Raw genomic sequence first — 12,651 nt, 5'->3', positions numbered from 1 at the left:
TCAAGTTCATTTCTTGAACGACTTGTATTGTTTCCCTTGTTTTACTACCTTATCCATCATGTATTGTGTGTATATCTTTTCACACACCGACGAGAATGGGGTACAGTCCGTTAAGTTCACTGCACGCTTGCGTAGAAATGATCATTGACAGACTTCCGTTTTTACCTGCTCGACCAACATACAACGTTACATGAGTTGGTATTTAGCAATGTACAGGTTGATTCTATGCCCGCAGGTCTTAACCGGATGCGGGAAGAAATTTTCTTACTTCTTAGAGAGTGCGACGATCTCTGCCCTAAGCACACCCAGAGGATTGACGAATGTGTATATATGATTGACAGGTGTAGATAATTCCTTGCTATAAATCCAGAGTCGCAGGGGGTCACACCAGTCGCTATTCAGTACGATTATATCCTGTCCTACTTACCTTGATTAAGAATTCTCCTCTGGTGCTTGGTGTCATCGAAAAGGTAACCTAAATATTATCTTGTCGTTTCACTAGGCTGGGAGACACCCCCAGCTGAGTAACATCGAATCAATGGAAGCACTGATGAAACATATATTGTTCGGTGAACTGGAAAACGCCCGTGTAAAGTTCTTTTGACAATAAAATATATGGAAATCGAAATTATATGTTCCCTTTTGAAGTAAAATTAGCATTGTGATAGCATTTTCATTTTTTGGGCTCTATTGAATTAGTGATGATATTCAATGTAAGTGAATAATGTCATTGCCCTCCCGAGAGTCACAATATCCCACGCAGTATGTTTATTTCTCCAGTGTATAAACCTTATCTGGGGTATATGTTGTAAAGCTTCCAGTATACGTCTCTATGAAAGACTTACAAACGTAATTACACATCTTACGACTTATTTTTACGAAAACGAAGGTTACGAGGTTCTCACTGTTTATATAAGCCGCACACCCAACACTAAAATACATGCTGTCATTCATATTTCTACCTTTGTCAGCAGGAACATATTACACTGGAGATTTAGACTTAGTGATCGACTGTAGGCTACCGTGGTGCGTCGAAGCGTACGTCATGGTGACTGTGATGATCTGGTGTGATTGACAAATGTCCGCAGATATTCGGCCAAGTACGAGTTTTGTTACGCCACGCCGAAAAAAGGTCCTGCTACTTACATACTATGTACATACGTCTATGCATTTGACAGGCCTCGGATATATCCCCACCCTCATCCCATCTCTCTGTCTTCCTTTCTCTGTCTGTCTCTCTACCTCGCTATCAGTCTCTCCCTTCCCTTCTTTCTTTCCAGTGAAGAGACCCCCATTCTCGAAAAGTGTGTTCACGTTTTGAACAGTACACCATACTGATGAGGGAACATACACTACTGTAACCATGATGGTAGACATCCAAAGGGAACGAATTAATAACACTTGTGACGTAGTAGTTCTGTACTGTAGTAATTATGGTTGTCCACATTTGTTCATTTCTGACGTCATGACGCATACTCATCCGACATCAAAGGAGCATGACGGACAATCACCATTCCGTAACGCTAGTACCAAGCTAGGTGTGTTGATGTTATTCATCTGCTCCGACCCACACAGTGTTTATGGTTTATCGACATTCACAAATCTTGTCAACAAACATAAAACGTAATGATGCGAATGTAAGGTTACCTTTACGAGGCATACTTTCCCACTGGGATGAACTGGCAGTACGCTGAATTCACGCATTGCCGACCACATCATGTACTCTTTAAAGTGAAAGACTTTAACTAATATTAGATGTATTCCGCTACTTCATGCCTCACCCAAACCCCACCGTAACCGGCCCCACACCTATTCCAAGAACAGAAATAATACCGTCCGGTGATATCACGGAACTCTCCTCTCTAGAGAGAATATTTCATAAGTTCCGTGTACGTCATTCAAGGCCAATGTCAATGAACGGAAGAGTTTCTATATCGATTGTTGTTAGTGTCCACATCCGAAACACTCATCTACACTTTGGTATCACGTGATGTTACATCGCACAAGAACGCACTTTTATGGCGATAAGTCACGTCTTCTAATAATATGAAAAGTGGTGACAAATATTCGCAATTCGCTCATCGAGCTATTTTCAATCGTACGTTGCTAAATAGTGATGTGTATGTTGTTTTCACCAGTTCGTTTATTTCATTTCAGCGAATGATTATTCATTTTAGAGCCACCAAAATTCTTGCCAATTTGGGAGAGTTCATATTTTGAGGTTCAAGAGATAGTATGGGACATCGTGTAATAACATTTTGCTACATTGATGTACCTATCTTATTTACTAATTCCTTCAGTTTAGTTTAAAACGAGCGATTGCTCAGTTGAGAGTCAACTTAATTCGTCAAGATTCACCTGAATTCAAGATAGCATTCGTGATCGTATGGGGGTTGGGAGATTGATTGTATTGGCCTTCGTATATGTCTCCCGATATGCTAATTAAGTCGCCGATCATATGAAATCGTAACAGCATGTGAAAAGTAAGAGATCTGCAAACATGATGATATCACAGGATAGCTGAATAGATTGGACGGTAATCGTTGATATTGCATTTTTTTAAATTACGCCACGCACTTTTACAATCAACAGTAACATTAGTACCGTAGCCTGAGGACTGTTCTTGTGTCCACCAACCTTTTTTTATCTTAGATTTTACATTTTTACGCTGGAAATGTGAACTATTTTGGCACGATTATTACAACGTTGTATTATTTACATCTACGCTTCAGCTAACACCTAAGCTTATATCTTCATTTTCAGAACAGACCTAAATTATACAGACAGAGTATAATTTCAATTGTTCTCTAGACTATCACAGGAGTGCAATTTTAAAGTAACCAAATAGGGGTAAAGTGATGAAGAAATGTATCACGTGGGTCCTAGCGTGGGAAAGTACACCTCATTTCGATGAAAACGATAGACTAACAGGTTGTCTACATGGCACCGCAATTATTTCGGCCTGGTGAGTATGCTTGACCCTAATTGTCATATTTCGACCGACCGAGAATTTGCCCCCCCCAAAAAAAAAATAAAATAAAATAAAATAAAATAAAATAAAATAAAATAAAAAGTGATCAGACCCAAAAATGATACGCTTTAGGTTAACTGAATTATTTTTATAGTACATTAACTAACTAACTAACTAATTAACTAACTAGTCGAACGTAAAAAAGCAACAAATCGCTGAAATGACGGTAACAGATAAAGGTAGTATGGTCCTTAGGGGCCAATTAAACTACAAAGCAAAGTTATTCAAAACTTCTCCACTTGTCATATGAAAGTCCTGGTCCTTTTGAAATAATACAACAAAAAGTATACAAGAGTGCACAGTTTTGTTCTCAAGAAAATCGTATATCCATGGTCACCCCTCTTTTTTCTTGGTTTGAACTGAGGGTGATATTGAAATATAAAATAACATCACAGTTTACGAATTTGTTTCCAGGATGTATTACTACCTTAATATGGTTCGCGGGGTTTCATTGTTGACCGATTATAGAGATGACGGCTGTATGACTTCTTTAGGTTATTGACCTTTTGACCTTATTTTGACATTAATCCTGTTAAGAACGGTCTGGTTCTTCTTGTTTGTCGTATCGCCACTTCCAATCCGCACATGTGACGAGAAAACAGTTATTGACATGACAATTCTTTTAGACTTTTCCCGCGCACGCCAAATAATGTTGCTTCCTATTGCACGTACTGTCCTGGGAAAAGATAAAATATTTGGGAAGAGGATGTGGTGTTTTGAAGTTGAAAAACAAACTTTGTAAGATGACCCTCCGCAAATTGTTCTGGATACACTAATGTAGTATTTTTCCTGAGTTAATCATCGTCGTCGTCTCGTAAAACTAAACGAACTCCCGACCCGCCCCTGAAATCAATCATTTGTAAGAGTTGCATAAATGTTACAAGTTTAAGAACAATATTGAAAACAGTCTTAATTTAATTAGTACACTTTGTGAACTGTTATGTCTGTTTCTAGTCTTGTACAACTGCCGACATCAGACCATGGACCTAGTCTTGTACAACTGCCGTCATCAGACCGTGAACCTAGTCTTGTACATGTAATAAGACCTCGGATCTCTGCGCTCAGAAGGTTGCCGAGTAAAAGTCGAGGATGACAGTACCGTTGGCGCGCAGCTACCCATGCGACCGGTTGTGCATCGCTTTTTAAGTTAGCAGAACTGCCCGAGGGTCTAGCAGCTAGACTAGTCTATTTCGTGAGAGTTTTGTGTACTCTAGTGTATAAGAAGATGTCTACTACCGTCTGAAAACATTACGAATGATTAATACCGGTGACTAATGCCAACATGGAAAAGAAGAAAAAAAATGGAAGTACCATAATGAAATATGAATAAATGTGTTCAAATAATAAATGAAAAATATCCCACTGAGCTCCGAAACCGTTCCAACGGCACAACTTCACCCCGCCCGATCCCCACATACATAAAGATAAGATAAGATAAGATAAGATAAGATAAGATAAATCTTTATTTCAACCGTTTAGAAAATTTTACATTTCTAATTTGGTATTTAAAAGAAATAAAGTTAATAATAATCTAAGTAAATAACTAAGTCATAAATATGAAAGTATAGAATAGTTCTAGTGTTTGTCTATTTACTACTATTCAGGTATATGAAAAGAGCAGTTATAATATCCTTATGTTTTGATTGTAGTATATATGTAAATTGCACTTCTTGTGCCTGTACCACCACAGCCCTGTTCAAATGTGGTTTCCGAGTATCTCTCCAAATTATACACGTCAGTCCCCAACCAGACTGTATACATCGCCTCGTTTAACCTTAGATCAGCCGTTTCTGTATATGATTGGCAGTGACAGGGAGCCACGTCACGTCGTATCTTACAGACTAGGCCCCAACTCCTGCCAGGTGACAATGACCGCCCCTTTAGGACCAGTGCCTAGCGGACGTACTTAATACGGCATCAGTCGTGTTGAATACATGTGTAACCAACTGTCCGATGGTGTATCACATGTGCGAATGGAATGTAAAGTGTTATCAACGCTGTCCTCTAGATATTATGGAAACAGTTTAATACTGTGTAATGAGTTCCAGAATGGATGCAATATCGACCTGATATTGCGGGACGATACCGTGATACAACATAAAGTTGTTCGATCTTTGAATTTGGTGCGCCTTTCTCCGTTCACAATAAATTACTATAAAATAAGTGTACATGCCGCTATCCCAACCGTGACGGTTCGTTTTTGACCACAATGGAGTTTCCTACCTACTGTGTCATAGTCTGAATGAAACCGTTCTTTTACGATAGAAATCACGGTATGACATATTCAAATGTCTAAAAACTATAATTTTCGTTATTATAGAACGACAATTGATCTAGGTAGACATATACAACTAGATATATGTGGTCGTCACGTGTTATTCACAGTCCTAGTTCACAGTGGCTGCGTTATTCACATCACCAGTTTCATCAAGTTCCGTCAGACCAGGTCTTTGAAGGTTAACGGAAGGCGCTTCTCAAGATTTATAGCAATATTTCAAGGGTTATAGTCAGATCATTGTCAATGTGTTCTGTTGACTGGGTCGCAAGTAAAATAAGAACCCCATACATCTGTTGTGATCGTGAGTCCTGTGTTACGTCGTGTAATTTGCGTATTGACCGCCAGTTTTATGGTATAATAGTTGTGCAAAGAGTTGTAATTTTACTAATGTTTGTGTATAGACATTGTTATACGTATTGTATCTTCGTCATTCAAGTTCAAAGTCATTATCAGGTGCTTATCAATTTATAACAATATTCGCCACAGATGATACAATTTCGATGACATGCTACCGAATTTCACAGGCTTCTCTTTACTCCAAAGTGTATTGTCTGTTCTCAGTGATATATTACTATCCCTTAAAGCTTTTCCGGTCAACACAAAAGTTTTACAGGAGGAAAAAAACGAGTCCTAGGTCTTTCACCGCTGTGTTGAAACTAGAAGCAGTGACTTGGGGTTAAGGAGTCATGTGGTATGGAGTTTCACTTTAAGATCATTCATGAACTGTCTGAGGATCCGACGGTTATAGCCACAAGAACTGGAATGAGTATTTCTGACGACTGATTACCTATTTGAAGACTCGCGTCATCTCGCTGTGTTTCCAGTTGCAACTGCATTCTTGACATTGAACCTAAAATGCGCCAAAGACGTACATTAAATGTCGCAAATATTAATCAACTATGAATACAAACCAACGTTTCACTTGTAGAATAGTCGCCAATGCTATCACCTGCATACAAATGGACTCAGTGGTTTGATAATAGCATGTTATTATTCCCGGCCTACGTCTTATATTTAGTATTAACATTTTTCTCTACTAAGAAATGACCTGAAATAAACGTTCTAGTGTGTTCTCTTCTTAGCCTACATGTAGACTTGATGAACTATCGCTACTACACTATTCAACTATCCTATCTGTATCCGACATTTTTATTTTTTTTTAATTTCGCTCCGTCGGATGGAGAGAATATTCAAACAATCAAAAATATCGGTTAGGATAGCGGAATAGCGTAGTAGCGATAGTCTTTCAAGTCTACAGGTGGGTTAGTTCTTTTCACTTCATGTTCCTATACGACATCAAAGGTTGTACGTCAACAGCTGTCTTTAGAGTCTGAGCCTAGATGAAGAAAGAAAGGAAGAAAGAAAGAAAGGTGTGTTTAGAAAACGCTACCAATACTTTACAACTGAAACTTGTACAGCTGATTCAGAAATAGAACGTCGTGTCGTCTGGCCAGCCAAAAATCTTACGAACATCGCTACATTTTATCGTCTGGCTGGCAAGTATGTATATTATATATGTACGATCACAACAGATGTATGGGGTTCTTATATATATGTATATTAATAGAAGGTAGATTGTATCCAGAAGTAGTACAACAGCAGGTTGGAATCGTGTGAGGGCGCTGATTTTTGGGTGCGGACCCAAAGTCAAATTGATTGGAGTTATTGTACCATATTGTGTGTACAGCTACACAAATACATTTCCCCACAGGTGATTCAATACTGTTTAGGGTGTCCGATATTATAAGTAAGTCGATATATCTAACCAACCAGTTTCAAAAAATCATTTCAGTTGCAGCGTGTGCAGCTTTAATAAACACGTGACCACGTGACCCAGTTTGACAGGGTGTTGTCCCACGTGAAAACTAAGTGATAGGACATACCACGTTTTAAATGATGATGATGACCGGCATACGATGACAACAATTTAAAAGAGCGATCTCCCAGTGGGATTACCAGAGCTTTAGTTTCGTTAGTACACCAGCATACATTATCACGAAATTTGCATACTGCCGTATTTGCATACAATCTACATAATCTTGAGGTTGGAAAACAAGAACTAAATAATGAGCTTCCTGTGATGAAAGTGTTTCTATTGTCTAGCTGTAAAGGGTGTCTTTACTTGTGATCTAAGGGCTTACATGCACGTGTTATTTTAAGGTAAATTAGCAAAGCTAACGATGCCAAAGCACAAATAAGACAAAATATTGGTAAAGAAAGATATAATGCTATTGTCCCGATTAAAAGCACACTAAAATTAAACTCTCACGACATCGTTTGATGACATTGTATAGTTCATCTGTACCTTCAATCACGCCAAAAACCCATGAAAATCTCGCAACATCACAAGTGGTTGGGAGCGACATTACGTGTAATCATGGATGTATTAGTGTATCACTAATACATCCATGGTGTAATGTAGACTTCAAATTCATCTGTGTTGGTAAACCACTGTATTGAATTCAACTTTTGTTCCAAACACAACTTTGATTTTCGACTGCACACTCCAGTCTTTGTCACTTCAGATTGATAGTGGGTCAATGTTAAAGTAGAAAAAAGACATTGTATACGATATATTATGCTTCAGCAGCCAGTCAACAGGGTAACGTTAGGGAGCCTTCAGTAATTACAGGGGGACGGATGGAGGAAATCAGGCCCGGGCTGTTGCGTAAAATGTGACCCTCCCCCGACTATGTCGTACTAAAAAGTTACCCTCCCCAATTTCCTTTCTCTAAAATATGACCCTCCCCCTGTTAAAATATTGCAAAAAAACATGGTATAAATACTGGTAAAGGTTGTCAGCAGTGATTTGATTGACGTGGTCAAATATTACGGTATCTAACCCTAACCGATGTGGCAACAGTGGGATGTCACCCCCCCCCCTGTAAAATTAGACAATACAATGAGTCAAAGCCCCTTATCCTATTTTCTTAACTATGGCCCTTTTTTTAAAAAGTGCCCCCTCCCAATCCCCCAGCCCTCCCCCTATAATTTCTGAATGCTCCCTATCGAGACTTTCGCAATCATTCGCGTAACCAAGTGCATTTTGGATTGAAATCCTTAAATTGTCTTGACAAATGTTAGACCAGATAATGAGAATACAGACAAACCATGGAAAGCCATTGACTTTACTCAATAAATATTTAACAATCTCGACACACTATTTTCTCACGGGGTAGGGGGTACTCCCGCCTATTGAGGGGGAGGGGGTTACTCTCGCCTGGGTATACGTATATGTGCAGCCCTTTGGGGTGGGGTTTTTCAACCTTTTGTCTAAAATGGGTACTGTATTTTTAGAGATAAGGAGTCTAAAATGGGGTCCATTTTACACAATTTTCGATTTTGTTTGGTCTAAAATGGGGTCCTGGAAGGAATCACATAATAAATTCTCGACTAGTTCGAAATTTCCGGGAATTTCACTCGAATTATCCCCAGCTAATTCGCTAGTTGACATTTTCATATCGGTGATGATGTATTTTGGTCTACAACGGGTCAATGGGGTCTTCTGATAATTTGAATGGTCTAAAACGGGGTATTGGTTTTTGGTCAAAATGGGTCTAAACTGGGGTCTAAGGTCTACAGCATTGGCCGCACACCACAATCAGACCTGGCCAGTGGTACCCCCCCCCCCCCCGCGTTTTTTTTTTTTTTACAGTTTCCTTTAAGTAAAATATGCATATTATGTTAGTTCTATTTTCCGAGTCGATTTTAGAGCTAACGGAAGGTCCATTTGTTGGTGTTGTTAGTGGTCCACCCCAGGTTGACTTCCAATTCTCAACCTATTTTTATAACATGATAATTAACAATATCAACTAAGTTATACAATGTGTACTGAGTTGGATCGCGGGGTTGCACACGTGGTTTAGTAAACTATATATTCATAGACAGGTCTTGTAAACACAACAAAGCATGCGAGACATTATTACTTAGTACTTCTACCATAGGTATATGGTTTCTGAAACATCGCAAAAACTGCACCGGTTACACGTGGCATGTTGCATTATGTATCTTTCTATTTGTTCAAAATCCCCTTCTTTAGAGAAATTCTAGGTTGTCAAGCTTCCAAATCAACTTTAAAACCAAAAATAAACTACAAGGTTTACTTTGCAGGCTTAGGTACACATTTCGATAAAACGATATGTACACATTTCATGGATTATCAGGGTGGCTAGATCACTTGCATGCCCTGCAAGGTCAAAATGTCAACAACTTCCGGAAAATGTGCTCAAGTGCGGATAGCCACAAAGTTATACATAGTCGTCGTACTAAGCAAAGTAACAGAACCCAACAGTTTACATCGATATGTCTATCCATCAGTCCCGTATGTGAGACTAGAAACTGTAGTTCAGGAGTTCAGGAATGAGAAACTGCAGGTATTCACGTTTACACTGTGCAACAGGTGGTTGGCATTGATTGCTCGTAACCAGGACTATTGAGCGTGAGAAATATCCAAGCACATACTTTATAAAGAAGATCAACATTATCACCCAATTGGACAGCGTTGTCTTTGTGGTGTTGACAATTACACGAAAGGAAGAGTGATAGATAACTAAGGATTAACATTGTCACACAGGACTTATGACGTGAATCCTTGAACCTTGGACCACCAAACAACGGGACAGGGGATAGTCTAGGCGTGGGAACGTCCTACGATGAAATTCATGAACCTGACTTTTGCTAAGTCATGGGTTGTTTATACGTAGAAAACTAGAAAGCTGTCAAATTATTCTAAAGTGGTGTTTTTGCTTGTCAATAGAGTAGCTGGCGAGTGTGAACCAATTGTGTGTGTCGCAAATGTCAGCACTACAACTCCATTTTTAATTCAGCGTCGTCCAGTTTTATACATGAATGCATGTATGCATGTATGCGTGTATGTGTGTGTGTATGTGTGTATGTATGTATGTATGTATGTATGTATGTATGTATGTATGTATGTATGTATGTATGTATGTATGTATGTATGCATTGCATGCATGCATGCATACATACATACATACATACATACATACATACATACATGCATGCATGCATGCATGCATGCATGCATGCATGTATGTATGTATGTATGTATGTATGTATGTATGTATGTATGTATGTATATATGTATGTATGTATGCATTTACGTACGTAAGTATTAAAGGATGGGTGGGTGGGTGGGTGGACAGGTGCATGTATCTCTCTCTCTCTCTCTCTCTCTCTCTCTCTCTCTCTCTGTGTGTATGTATGTTAATAACGAAGTAATTACAATCTATCTGCGTATGTATGTTATATAATTATCACGTTTTAATTCCTCTTCTATATACATGGCACCATGCACTGCAATTATTACATGATCACCAGTGTCACAACATCTCATTCTACCTCATCACTCTTTTGTTCCCTATCCGTCTGTCTCCTCCTCATCCTCCTCCTCACAAGCTTTCCAGTCTCCTCAGTCTCAACGGCCTCTCCACAGTTGTTACAACTTGTAATAGACTCACATTCAATACCTCATAATACAAGTAGCTGTTATCAAAGGCTGTATCGTTGAACGGTATCAAATGTTCAACTTTAAGGACTTAGATTCTGACTCAACCTAACAAATTGTTTGGTGATTTTTTTCGATTCTGTCGAAATTAAATTACTGCATTACCCCTCACATGATTTGGGTATACCGATCTCATCATATAGCCCACATGTCATTGAAATTATGACATGGACAATCTCGATCTCAACAACTAAAAGAAAAGAATATAAAACAGAGACCAATATTCCCACAGGAGTGATTCATAGTGTTGCTACCCTTTGTAGACTACAAGTATGCAGTATAAGATGTATTTGTGATAATAGACCTGGTGGCATTAGTCATTAATGACTAGCGTTCTGTTGTGTAAATGAAACTTTGATATTGTGGGAACGAGTTGTTAGACCATTCCCGACGACTTTTGTAGTTGGTTATGAGACAAAAACGATACATAATGGGTTATTCTGTCAATGCCAGTGGTAGTAGATAGTCCGGGTCTCATGAATATTCAATTTCATTTGTATGTCCGAGTTTTATTTCTGTTTGGTACTTTAATCCTAACTTACTACATTAGGTTGCTTTTAAATGATACAATAGTTGTCGCATGTTTATTTCACCGTGATCTCGTCAGGATTTTCTCTCTGTTCACACTTGTGTATTTTGTGTTCCCTTGTGACAAGTTTGACGGTTCTTTGAATGAAATTGTCGTGGGAGCCGTTCTAATTTGTTCCTCGGTCTAATACCTTGCAGTTACACAACTTACGTGTCAAGAAAGAGAATGCTGAATCCGCAGATAACCAAAAACATTTAGCATTCACATATGTTGGGAATTCCAGGGGCTTTGTCATTGCTGTGTTCCTCAGACACTCGCCTCATAATTAATGACATGGTAGAAGTTGGAGAGAATCTTCTCCAACGTCTGCGATAGCCTACTATTTTTACATTAATCTCGACAGTTTCCCAGACCGCTAATATTGGTCCGAGACAGTTTTAAGTCTCGAACGAACACGGCCTACACGGGCCATTGGAATTACTTCAACGTGTTTGTAACCAATGGTAAGTTCATACGCAGCAAAGCCCCCATAGGTCTTTCACATACATCTATTACTAGCTTGCTTTTGTCCGAAGCTGGCACAAAGTTGATAATTGGATGCAATACAGGTCATGTGATTTGATCGAATATTCACGTGATAAATTATCGAATGTTCACATAATCAAATTATCGAATGTTAACCATTGTCTTGATTAGATCATAGACCCTACACCAGTGTAGGGTCTATGATTAGATAAAATATTTTTGTTCAAAATCTAAAGAAACACGTGTATAGTACTTAGACCATAGACCCTACACGAGTAGGATCTATACTTAGACACTGGTCCATGTCATCAATTGGGATGAACTTGACCATGAAGGTCAATTATACTCATTTCATCCTGATCACCAAATAATCAAATGTCCATCCTGTAAAACCCTAGTCTACGGGACGCTTTGATCTTGACGTGACCTTGACTCTGACTTTGAAGGTCAGATGTCAACTACGACCAGTGTTTTGCATATGAATACGATTCTCGAAGTATGTGGGCTTATATTCTCTTTTTCATAGATGTTGAATTTGCCGAAAACAAACTAAGCATGTAGTTAACAATTATGTCCTTAGAAATTGTTTTTCAACAGAATTTAATCCTGTGACTCTCAGATGTTATTTCAAAAAGGCTGCAAAATATTCCAATTTTCAGTGGACTTGAAATGAGATGTACCTTTCCCCGACGAATTTGTGAACATTTTGTTTTTATTGTGTATAAATGATACTTTGAATGTATTGTAAGGTGTTTCATTCG

This window comes from Glandiceps talaboti, chromosome 10, assembly GCF_964340395.1.
Source record: "Glandiceps talaboti chromosome 10, keGlaTala1.1, whole genome shotgun sequence".
NCBI classification, from domain to species: domain Eukaryota; kingdom Metazoa; phylum Hemichordata; class Enteropneusta; family Spengelidae; genus Glandiceps; species Glandiceps talaboti.
The sequence above is the reverse complement of the archived record's forward strand: the minus strand, read 5'-3'. Positions refer to the sequence as shown.